The sequence below is a fragment of the Haliaeetus albicilla genome, chromosome 8 (genome assembly GCF_947461875.1).
Source record: "Haliaeetus albicilla chromosome 8, bHalAlb1.1, whole genome shotgun sequence".
Lineage (NCBI taxonomy): Eukaryota > Metazoa > Chordata > Aves > Accipitriformes > Accipitridae > Haliaeetus > Haliaeetus albicilla.
The window spans coordinates 18,289,913-18,302,249 of record NC_091490.1 but is presented as its reverse complement, the minus strand read 5'-3'; the positions used below and the strand labels follow the sequence as shown (position 1 = coordinate 18,302,249).

At 50.1% G+C, this 12,337-nt stretch overlaps 2 long non-coding RNA genes across 3 annotated transcripts; both read right to left on the bottom strand.

Annotated features, from left to right (window-relative positions):
* Positions 1-572: 572 nt before the first annotated feature.
* LOC138686411 (uncharacterized) lies at positions 573-2,426 on the bottom strand. The gene is made up of 2 exons (XR_011325764.1): positions 1,523-2,426; positions 573-1,365 (listed from the first exon to the last, which is right to left on the bottom strand). It is a non-coding gene; the product is annotated as an uncharacterized lncRNA (long non-coding RNA).
* Positions 2,427-5,096: 2,670 nt separating this feature from the next.
* On the bottom strand, positions 5,097-11,627 carry LOC138686410 (uncharacterized). Of its 2 annotated transcripts, none has more exons than XR_011325763.1 (3): positions 11,495-11,627; positions 8,519-8,826; positions 5,097-5,727 (listed from the first exon to the last, which is right to left on the bottom strand). It is a non-coding gene; the product is annotated as an uncharacterized lncRNA (long non-coding RNA). The 2 variants fall into 2 exon arrangements; XR_011325762.1 differs by lacking the exon at positions 11,495-11,627 and adding an exon at positions 9,100-9,459.
* Positions 11,628-12,337: the final 710 nt, after the last annotated feature.

Here is a 12,337-nt window from a genome sequence, read left to right as displayed (position 1 = left end):
TAGTGCATGGAAAAGCCAGAATGGATCAGACGCACACATTTGCTGGATCTCCACTTTGCTCTTTCAAGATTTTTTTTTCCCAGTCCATTCACTTGAGTTGTATGGATGTTTTCTTCCTGTTCTGATTCAAGTGTGTACAGGCTTGAAAAATGCTGATGTAGGACTTTGAAAACCCTGATTGCAGCCAATGGAGAGGACTGAGATCTCCCACCTGCACAGGCAGGTTTGCATGTTGACACCTGCAAACGAAAGCTTATGAATTTGTTTTCTGTCTTTAGGAATTTTAAGGTAAGATGCAGCATTTTACTGCACCTCTGATAAATCAGTGCCTGGCACAGCTTCACAAGGGACATGGGTGAACAGCCAGAAGGGCCTACAGATGTGACACAGGAGCACGAGAGACCTCTCCTGTGCTGGAATAACAACTGGAGGTGAAGCAGGATATTATCAACAGCAAGATGTAAGTCAACAGCAAGACTTTCATGATCTCTGTGGAAGTGGAACAGACCTTGAGTTGGTCTGAAAACATCCCAGGACACTTGTTTATGAATTGCACTTGCAGAAGCTCTATGTTTAAGAAACACAAAGATAATTTTATTACTAACCTGGAAAACCCCATGCTTTGAAAGAATAGCTCCTTTTATGCCAAAAAAGCAGAGAGACTCTTACTTCACTCAGTGGGTAGCTGTATGCAAAAGAACCACAGAAAACTGCAAGGGTACCCATTCCAGATAGATCACATGGGGAGCACTGAAGGGAAACGCAGGCCTCCCTTTCTTCCCATCATTGTGTTTGGAATATGTTTCCAATTGCACTAGTCACAAAACAATCAAAGAAACTTGTCTACAGTGGCAAATTGAAGATGTCCTATCAGACCACATTACAGGGAGCTACACGCTATTGAATCCTTAGTTACATCAGAAAAACCAGCATCCACACGGCTTCAGGACACAATGCAGTCAATTTCCATATGCCTTAACAGAAAAGAGAGAACAGATCTTCAAAGCAAATGAAATCTGTCTTTGGAAGATGCACACCAAAGTGTTCTTTCTCCCCGCTTACATCCCTACCTAGCATCCCACCTTCCCTCGCAGGAGGTGGGGAAGGAGGGAGGCCACCCCTGCAGCACCCAAGAGGCTGTGAGCTCATGCAGCCAGGGACCCTCGGTCCTTCCCAGGCTCCCCAGCAAGCTCCAGGCCCTGCACCCCCTCCTCTCCATCCATCATCTCTGCTAGTGGGCTGTTCCCAGGGCGCAGGGGTAAGCGAGTGCCTTGCATGCTTTGCTCATTTGGTTTTGAGTGTGCCGCGTTTAGCATTCCCAGCCTTGTTCTGCTTGCCTGACACCGTCTGCTGGTTTTAACAGCCCTGCAAAGGAAGACAAAAGCAAAATTATTTAACAACCCAGTCATGGCTGCATGGTAATACAACAGCTGGGGCTGGCCACTGTCACAGGGAGCAGCCTGGCCTCAGCGGGCTCAGGACCTGCCGTGCACGGTGGGCGCCCTGGTTCTAAGTAACTTACTGGTTCCCTTTGTTCTTCCAGATAACAGCCCTTCTGTCGTGCTCCGAAATGGATCAGAGGTGACTGCAGCCTTTGATTGGTATCTTCCAATAACAGTTATAAAATGACTGCTTTATCCTAGCCCTGAGAAAGCATTCTTTTTTCATGAGGCCACTCCTGCAGCACAACTGAAGTAAGTAAAAATTGCAAAGGAGAAATGTTTATCTGTTACCGCAAAGTTACTTTGAAGATGATTAGGCTTTGGAAGTAAACGCGTTCTCAAGATACAACTGTTCTCTGGTCTGGGTCGGGGCTCCACGCGGATCATCCCCACGAGCTGTTGCACAGCCACGTGGGCCGGTATTTCTGCAGTCATTTGACCCTTCGATTCATGAGTCGGGTTCTCGGGCGGGCAGAACTCCCACTGAAAGGAAGGAATTCGGTTCACAATCCGCCCTAAATCCTACTGACATCTGCTGGGTCGAGTGAGAGAAATTGTCCCTGGTCGCTGGCAAAACGGAGAAAAAAAAAAAAGCAGGGTACTTTTAGTGCGGCGGGGCGGCGGCGCTGCCCGGCCCCGACAGCAGGTGCCACTGCGGGCCGCGGCTCGGCGGGGCGGGGCGGTACGGTACAGTACGGCGCGGCTCGGCGGCCCCGGCCCCGGGTTCCTCCCGCCTGACCCGCGAAGCCGAGCGGCGTTTGGCGCTGAGCGCGCTGCGGCGCGGGCTGCCGGGAGGCCACGGCCAGCAGCTCACGCGTGGGGACGGACCCCTCGGGAACGGCGACTGAAGGGGCGCCGGAGGGCTCCGTCGGTAGGAAGCGCGCAGGCGCTGCTGCCAGGCGAGCAGCGCGGGGGAAGAGGCCGCGCGGGCCTCGGCGCGGTGCCCCCACCTCAGCGGTTTGCGGGGCTCGCCTTGCTGCCGGCCTGCCCTGCCTGCGCAGAGGCCCCGCGGGCCGTTTTGCCCGCGTGGCTTGCTCTAGCGCAGGCGACGAGGTCAGCGCGCAGCAAGGGGCTGCGCCTGACGTGGGAAACTCAGCCCAGGCTTTGCCGTGGGGCGAGTCCCTGCTCTTGCCACAGGGCCCGGTCAGAGCGCAGCCCCCTCTCATCGCGGGCAGGCGAGGCGTCAGACCTTGGAAGATCACCCTGGCGCTGCGCTCCAGGACCACCGTTGCTACTCCAAGGATTCACGACAATGCTCCGGAAAAAAGGCAACATTTTCCTCTTTCCGTTACCAATAAGAGAGGCAGCCACAAGAGAAAATGTCGTTTGTTGTTAAAGCTGCGTCAGCTTTATACCCACACCATGAATGAACTTCAGAGTGACGTCAGGTTTTTAACCGCTGTTCTCTTTCTGATTGACTCTTGTGGTCAGGAAAGCATTACACACCTGAATGTTTAAAGAGACTAGCAGGGAGAGAAGGGAGAAGGAAAGGCACAGGAAAAACCCAAACCTGCATGCAGTTAATGGATTTATCCTAAAATTAGGGATGAAGGAAGTTGTAACGTTTTCTCAGCTCATGAAAGGCCTTCCCTCATGGGAGATCCTCCACTGGGCCTATCCCATATAGACCCCTGCCCTCACCCACCTGGGGGGCTGGATAACCAGTGGAAGCAAAGAAGAGACACCGTGTCATGCCCTTACCTGCCAGTGCTAACAAATACTGCTTGTGCTGGGCAGCTGAATCCACAAACTAAACTCTTCCTCCTATGAACACACTTTTCTAGTTGATCATTTTCCTTCCAGCTCTTTCCTTTTGAGGAGAGGGAGGAGATGCTCTCTCAGTGTCACAGCGAGCTGTGCAATGCTCAGATCCAGCACCATCAGCCCTCTCCGCTTGCTTCACTGCTGCAGTAGCTGTGGCTTTAAGGTGGACTCTGCTGGCAGCCACAACTCTAGCGAAAGGCTTGAGATTTTGGAGATCGTTTGCAACAACTTGATGTGCCACCAAGGCCTGGATGGAAGCCAAGGGAGAAGACAGGAAGGACCCACAGGAAGTGGAAGAGAGGCTGGCAGTACAGCTGCAAATAAGTGGGGCACAACTTGCCTACCCACCACTTTAAACACCCCAAGGTTTCTGAGACTGCACAGAATTGTCAGACACAGTGTAGGGCCTCAGAAGACTGGTCCACACAGGAGCAGGAGCAGCAGCTGGAGAGCAAAGAGGGCACCTAAGGATGTACTGGAGACCTGCAGTCCTAGAGGTGGGAGTGGAGAACAAGAGATGGTTAATTCAGAGAGCCAGCAGGGAGGAGAGGAAAAAAGCATGAGCGAGTGCTATGATTCTCTCCTAGTAAGCTACAGCTCCTAAATCCTGTTTTCTCTCTTTAGGATCTCTCCATACTGATGCCTTCCAAAATGACAGGTGAAACTGGGTGCCACTCCATGCTATCAAAGGCAGGTTTGCTGTGACTCAACAGAGCAGCGTTACCCCTCTGGTGCTGCGTGAGGGATCTGAGAGACAGCACTCACCTGCTTAGCAATAGCATTACATGATGAAGTGCTACCTACCTACCTACAGCTTTTTACTACGGTGTTTTATTAATAGCACACTCTGCTGCTGGCCAGGTCTCCCCATGTGCATTGTACTCTGCCCATGCGCATTGTACTCTGCCCATGCCAGTCACCCACCTCAGCTACGTCTGTCTGTCTCTTGATGACAGCTGGTGGATCACTCAGTACTTCTGGACATCTCCCTTGGGGTTGCACAAGGCTGCAGCTTCAGTATTTCCAGGTTCTTTCTGTAAAGGCAACAGCATGAGGAGCCTCCATTGCATAACAAGGAGCACCTTTCACCTTGCCCCAGCACTGCCACCTGCTGCTCTGGCACCCAGCCTTGGTAAATGAACCCCAGATCCCCCCAAATTCCCATCAGCTTGTCAGCTGTGCATAGGGAGGTGTGGAAGGGACCATGCTGAGTGGGGATGGGGCAGGAAGGTGCCCACCACACACAGCTGGTGCCAAGCAGGCTGCAGTGGCTTGAAAGCATGGCCTGCCCTGGGCACAGGACGGGGTAACAGGAATTACCTCCCTGCAAGAAATATGGGCAGTACAAAGAAGGCAGTTCGCAGGTTAACCCACCAAGGGGCCGATGGCAGCACAGCTACATCAAAGGCCTTTGCTCTGAGCAGCACATCCTGCTAGCCATAGAGGCAAGAATTCTGGCCTCAAGGTAGTGCTTTAAACCAGCTGATTCTGTACCTGATGTGTATTGAATCCAGACAATATTAACTGGGTTTAACTTGCTCTTTACATCCATGAAGACAAGCTAAACGGGTGGAAATCTCTTAGTCGATGCAAGTGCATCCGCATGAGGGTTTGCGCCAGTAAACTGTAGAGATCTAACGTGTGCTGCAGTGTGACCCTCTCCTGTGGACCTTCCAGTCATTCAGACACCTTGCCTCAAGGCCTTTCTGGGCATCATGAACATACACACCCACCCTCCAGAGCAGAGAGGTTTTTGCTTTGTAGACCTCTATTCAGATTTCCACGCATTCCTGCTAGAAATCCGTACATCTCCCTGTATTAATGGCTTCATCTCACACTACTTCCTTTTTAGCAGAAAAAAAAAAAAATCAATAAAAGATGCCCATATGATATGATTACATGTAATAATGATATATAATTACTGAATGACCCAGTTCCCACTTACTGAGGGTGCACAGCCTTAGTAATGTAGGAGGAGTGTCCACAGAGTTAGGGGACAATTGCTTTGTCCCTTGCATTTCTGGGGCTGTGTGACTGTCTCCACCTGCCTTGGCCACATGTTGAGGTTTGCCTCCTGGATCTGCTCCTGTATATTGTCCAGCTGAGAAGCTTTCTGCTGGTTCAACTAGATTCCTTTCCCAGTGCTTTGGAAAGCCTCTGCTGTTGTCCAGCTTGACCTCAAAGTTGTTTTCTCAGGCAGTGCCATCCTTTTTCTCCTTCCAGAAAGCTTTGCTGCTGGTTGAAGGAATTCCAGTTTCTCATCAGGCTCTAATTTGAGTTTCTACTGGGTTTTTTTTGCTGGCTGCTCAATTAGACTCCAAGTCTTCCTGCAATTCAGTGATCTAAGAATCCAGGTCACAGTTTCCGTCAGAGCTGCTTCCTCCTCCACCTTCGCTGAGCTGCTTGCAGCTCTTCTTCCTTCCTGGGCAGACCTCTGTGCTCCTCGGGCTGCGCCTGCAGTTGCGGCACCTCCCTCCTCCTCTGTACACCCTGTCTCCAGCTCCCGTCATGGTTTTCCTCCCTGAATTACAGACAACAGTCATGACCTGAGGTTCAGTCATACAATTCCTGCCAGAAATTTTTTCTTTGCTGCCTGCAGTTCACGCAACTGTCTTGCCTGTGGTTCCCTGGCCCTCGGGGTCACTGGGGCCAGGGGCTGCCTGGGAGGTGGAAGCCATGGGGGCTCCCTGGAGCAGCAAGGCCCATCCCATCACCCCAGCCAGGGAGCGGGGCTGGCCAGGAGGCATCAGGGGCAGATCCAGCCCCGGGCATCGGGCACCTTCTTGGGGCTGGGGCTGGGCCAGGACATCAGCCTGCGACCAGAAGCAGAGGCTTTGTAGACCAGCAGGACCACCCCCCATCCTGCATCCTCCACCATGGCAGGAGGTCTTCAGCAACCTTGACACCTTTCCTGGGTCCCTAAAGTAACAGCAGCTGCCAACAATCTCTGTGTGTGGATGGGAAAAACCATCCAACACATCTCATTTGTTCACACACATTCCACACAACGGACCAAGATTTTATGTCCTCCCTCCTGATGCTTGTGTCAAAGTCAATGTGCACCCAGAGGCCTCGCTGCCCTATGGCCCTCCCCAAGACCTGCACCCCTGCCCATGGCCCAGCAGCTCCATTGTGGGGAGACCCCAGGCCTGGCATGACCCCACTACCAGTGAGGCCACATCCAGGCTTGTCCCCCACCAGTCCTGGCTTGCCAGCCTGGAGCAAGGACCAAGTGCCCAGGGTGGGCAGAGCCTGCTGCTGCCACCAGCCCTGCCCACTGCCAGCTTGGCTCTACCCTGCCAGCACCATGGCACCCATAGCCCCACTTGCCCTCCTGCCTGTGGGTCCCCAACTGCTCGCAAGGCCCACATCTTTCAGCCCCATAGACCTCCCCGACTCCACAGCTGTGACAGCCCATCCTGGCACATCTTTTCTCCAGCTATAGGCAGTAGCCTGGGTGCGTGGCACAGAGGAAACGCTGGAGGGGCTGCCTTCTCCCAAACCTGCAGCTTTTGGGTGCTTTGCTGGTCCCCAACATGCTGTTCCTCAGGGTCAGGTGCCCCCCACCCCACAACAGCTTCAAGTATTTCCAGCAGTCCTCCTTTTGGTAGTGCCCATGGGAGAGCCTTGCAAGCCACGGCAGCAGCATCCCATCGCAGCATCTATACTGCACCAGAGCAGCTGCTGGCTGTTATAGATGAGCCTTCACATTTTTAACCTTCCCACATTTCCAAAGGGAGGAAGAACCTTACCTCTTGCAATTCATCTATTGACTGCTGCGTGATAAAAGCCTGTTCCTAGAGGAGCCTGCTCCACACTCCTATCCTTGCTGAGACTCACATTAATAATTACTCAGTCTGTCAGTCAGTTTTGTGGTTGTTTTTTTTACCTACAGGATGTTTCTGCGTCTTTCTTACTTCTCTCTGGTTTTAACGTGATAGCACACACAGGCTGTGCTGTGAACAAGTGAAATTGCATGTTCAAACTTCGACAGAAACTACTGACAGGCTCTATATTTTATGATTCAAATGTATTTATAATTCAGCAGGAGGCTTTCAAAGTGCATACGTATATACACACATTCTCCTTTTTCTTTGATTTAATATTTTGCCTGCTTTTCAGAGAAAGTAGCTGCTCATCACACACCTGAACCATCCTGGAAATATTTGCATTTCTGCTTCCTTTTTTTCTACTTGCTGTTTTTCAAGTTACATTCCAAGGAATTTGTTCTAAATTCCTTTTTCTATTCTTTAAAGACTCCTGGACATCTCTCTTTTGCTCCTGCTGCATTATCTGTATCCCTTTATTGATGCCTGGAGTCCAGGTCTCGCTGCCTCTGGATAGTCCAAAGTCACTGTAAAACAGGTCTAACCTCTGTTCTTTAATCACATTAAAGGCATTTGACTTTTTTTAATAGATACAGGTAACTGCACAGTGCTGGCAATTCTGGCAACCCCTGTTTCCTATGCTTTGTCTACTGAAGATTCGCAGTAGTGCACCTGAAAAAGAACACTCTCCACTATACCTTATTCCTTGGCAATTACAGACAATTCCTATTAGCCTCTTTTTTCCTCTTACATAACATTGTGCTTCTGTGTCATTTTCTGCAAGCAAAAATAAATTAATCTTTTAGTATCCCAAAAAATTTCATTATAAGGACTTTTCTGTGCTTGCTTTCCTTACAGCTGGGCATCTCTACAGGTCTGAACAGAGTAATTCCTAGAGGCAATGTCCAAGAACAACAGGGCAAAGTAAAAAAACCAAACCCACATTTGACATTCATATAGCAAAATGAACCCATAAATGGAGCAACTCACTAAATAACTTGATCTGGCTCCTGTCACCAAAGCTGTTTCACTCCTGCCTGCAGGAGTCTAGCCCCTTGAGTGAGGACATTCCTGATGATCTTTGCTTTCCCAATGGGTGCCCAAAGCCCATGACTTTCTCATTCTAAAGGCTCGTTCCCAGAGCCCAGGGCCAGCCTGTTGCTCTGGAGTTGGACGTTGTCCCTGAGCAGCCCTAAGCCAACCCTGATGCTACAGCACCCAACCACCGCAGGGCTGTGACCAGGGTGTTCCTGGTCAAATGGTACCCTTTGCTGTACCATGAGCAAATCCAGTACACGGGGTGAAAGGAAGGGTGAGGATGGCAACATAGGTCTAAAAATCTCTCCACCTTCCTTTATTCTGATTGCCAGTGTGAGACAGAGCAGCTAGTATGGTTTGGGATTGCCCAGGACACTTGGGTCAATAAAGCATCCCCTGGCTGAGCCCTGGCTGCCTCCGCGCTTGCCATTGTCCCAAGGCCCTCACCACGAATCTGCAGGGAGAGGAGGGAACTGCAGGGCTGTCCTGGGCCACACTTACACCATGGGTATGCTCTGTGGGGCTAGTGGCTTTACACACCAGCTTTGGAGGCCAGCTGGTTTCCAGGAGCTGTAATCCTCATGCCATGATAGCTTCCATGTCAGGACTCCTGTTTCAGTACGTCAGTCAGGAAGAGCTGCTCAGGAAAGAAGTTTCCCCACACTCAGCCCTCTCTGCCTCACCTCCTGGCAAGTCTAACACACAGTACTGGAGCTCAGCACACTGAGCCTTGCTGGTTGAGCTGGGCAAACACCCTGGGAAAAGGGACCAGAAAGAAAACAGAAGAGATTTCATTTTGTGGACAAGGACATCCACTTATCCCCTCTGTGCCTGCAGAGTACTGGTCCATCTTTTTTTCCTTCTAAGAAAGAAAACCAAACACAACACACCAAGAAAAACGTTGCTGTTACTTTTACAATCAGCAAGATAAAAAGAACAACTCGCAATGGCATTACAGTGCAGGGCTACTGTAAGAATTGCTGATCTAGAGCTACTTTTCAGCCAAGTTATTTAAAGAGTCTCTTTACCTCATACTGCCAGTGCTTTGTCCGGTGGTTCTGGGCAGCGTAACCATATCCCAATAGCCTGCAGGTACCTGTTTTTTCCATTTTGGCCAAACACAAACCTCAGTGAAAGAGAGAAGCATATTTCCCAGCTGAAGAACTCTCCCTATTTTGTGCAGAGCTGCAGCACAGAAGCCGTAACCTTGAGCAGCCTGATAAAGCTGTGGGCTTTCTGTGTGCTGGCTGTTGTCACTTGGGCTGTGCCTGGCATCCCCCTCCCTGGCACCCCTCTGTGGGATGTCCCCAGTCTGTCCCCTGGCTTGAAGGCAGCCTGGGAGTCCCAGCTGGTAGCACCAGCTACCAGCAAGAGGTCTGTGTAAGCATAGCTCTCTTAAGAAACTGCCCTAAGCATTTAGGTAAGAGATGTCTAGTCTTACACAACAGATGTAGCTCCCAGGTACTAGGGAATATTTATGTCACTTGTCTCAAAAACAAAAAAGAAAAAGAGGGGGAAAAAAAACCCAAGAAAAGAAGAAAGGCAGTGGGAACCCTCAGCTGCAACACAACATGCACAGCGTGCCCAACACCCCAGTGCCAGGGTGGCCTCTTACAAAGTGTGGGAGGCATCACAGCCACCTCACAGACCTTCCAGGAGAAGCAGCTATGGTTTTAATCCTGACATCAACCACCCAAATCTGCAATTAGGCAGAGTGCTCTTTTGGAGCTGTCACTATATCTGTAGTAAGGCTGCTCAAAGTGTGTAATTACTCGGACCCAACTGTCCCACAGGAGCCAAGTGGAGGATGGCCATGGCAAGCTCCTCACAGCCATATCTCCACTCCATGGCACAGGCAGGTGGTCCAGGGGAGTGCAGGCACCCAGGACCCAGTCCTGGGTGCTCCCAGGGATCAGGAACATTGCTGCCACCATGCCCTGGGTCCTCGTCTGACGTGCTTTGCCATTGCATTACTGAATATTGCAAATGCTGTGTTTTCCTGCTGGTGTCTGCTCTGCAAGATGCCTTACTCTGCTCTGAGTCTACCTACAGCCTTGAGAGGAACAAGGAAAATGCCACTTGACAGTCCGATATTTTTCTCCTGACTCCTTTCCAGTTTCTTGGATCCTTTCTCTGTTTTCAGACGCACATGTGCTGAAGTAATTTGCAGTCATGTCTAGGTTTTGCATTGCCACTAACTTCATTAGTTCATGGATTTCTTCTCCTATGGAGTTCCTGCAGCTGCTGATGTCTTGCCAGTTAATTCCTCATATATTTCCTTTCAAATCTGAATTGAATTAGTGAGCATACGTAATGAGGCACAGTAGGATGAAAAAAGGCAGATAAAAGCTGACACAGACCAGATGCCTCTTTCAGCCGCTGCAACACCAATAGAGAGTGTGGGTAAAGTGTCAGGTGAATGAAAGAAACCAGGACATAGACAAACAACTTGCCAGGATTTGATCATCAGCTGCTTACACAGGGGTTTTGAAAATTCCCTGCCCTCAGGGCATCAACATTTCTCTGAGATTCCCAAGTATTGTGCAGTTCAAGGAAGACATTGAGAAGGAGCTCATTTGCATTTGAAAAATGTTGAATAGTGTGGGAACCAATGGTTGAAGGAAGACCAGCAGAAAAGACCATCCTAAGGGAGCACAGCGCATGAACAACAACAACAAAAACCAGCCACCCCCCCCCATCAGTGTCCCTTCACCTTCTCAGTAGGATAGTCTGCCTGTCTTTGAGACTGCTCATTCTCAGCTACATGCACCTTCATTAATAAGCGCCTATCAGCACTGCACACACATACACACACAAAGCATTCAGTGCCCAGGAGACATTAACCCTCCCCATCAACAGCACCACAAGCTTATAACTGTATCCTCCATTTTCTGCTCTAGCTTCCTACAGAAAATCAAATGAAAGCCAAAGCCCTCAAGGCAGCCAGTGGCAAGGACTCAAGAACTGCAGGGAGCAATGCAAAGCTGTGGGAAGGAGCCTGTGAGTGGGAGGTGGGATCCACAGATGGGGGAAGAAAGCGTTCAGCAGCAGGGATGTTCAGCACCTTACTCCAGAGCAGGATGGAGAGCCAGAGCTCACCTGAGAGCACAGGTACCTCCTCCACAAAAACACTCACCAAGCACAAAGGGTTCCATTTACACAGATCACCCTGCCATGCAGGACAGAGCACTTAGTACCCAGCTGCAGTGAAGCCATTTGAGCACAGCACTGATCCTAGGCCAATGACCTACACCTGCCACTTTGGCTTTCTGATTTAACCTGCACCAACACAGCTGGTCCTACAGCTTGCTCCAATGCAGAGTAAGCAATACCATGGCCCACAGCACCTTTGGTGCAAAGTCCCTCATTCTTTATAAGCCTTATTGTAGAGTGTCTGGGAAGGAAAACATGTGCAGAACTCACTTGCATGGTTGAAACATAGCTCTTCAATCCTTCTCATCCTCTTTCTTGCTTCTAAGGTTTGACGTCCTGCATATATTTCAAATATATGTAAATATGCAAATAAATAAATGCATGCCTTTTTTCCCAGGTCCCATTTTCCCTGAGCTGCGTACTGCAGCAAGCACTCGGGTGGGCACAGCTGCCTTAGTGCTGCTCGGAGGGGAACCTGGGGCTGCTGAAGGACAAGCAAGTGGTGGCAGCCGTCCCACTACCTGCCCTCTGCCTGCAAACCAAGCCCCTGTCCTTTGGGTCTTGCACTGCCAGGCCACCAGCCTGGCTGGACCTCTCAGATACCCTCAACTACATTTCTAAATTATTACAGAAAGCCTTGGAGAATAAACGTCAAGCGGAACATACCACGCCTGCCATTCTCTGCATCCTTCTCTTCCCAGCCGTGTTCAAAGACACTGTGAAATGGTTCCTAGGCTTCTGTGAATGTAGATGTTCACTGAAAATGTCTCCTTCCCCAGAGTTTCAGCTTATTTCAGGGCTTCCTCACAGAAACTCCCCCAGTGAAGTGCTCTGCTGGCAGTGGCTCAGCTGACTGAAGTGAAAGAGGATTTGCACTTTATTTCTCTGAATCTTTGTTAAAGTGATGTGAAATTATCTTGGAAGAACTGGGGGTATTGCCTTTTAATGACAAGAAATAAGGCATGAAAGATTTGTTCACAGAGTTTTTGTTCGTGTGTTTATTTTTCAGCTCTCCAAATTTCCAGTCTCCCTTGATGGTCTCCCAGGGTGAGCAGAGCCTACAGTTAAAGGCTTGTTGAAGAACTGAAAACACAAACTTTTTAACATAAGTGG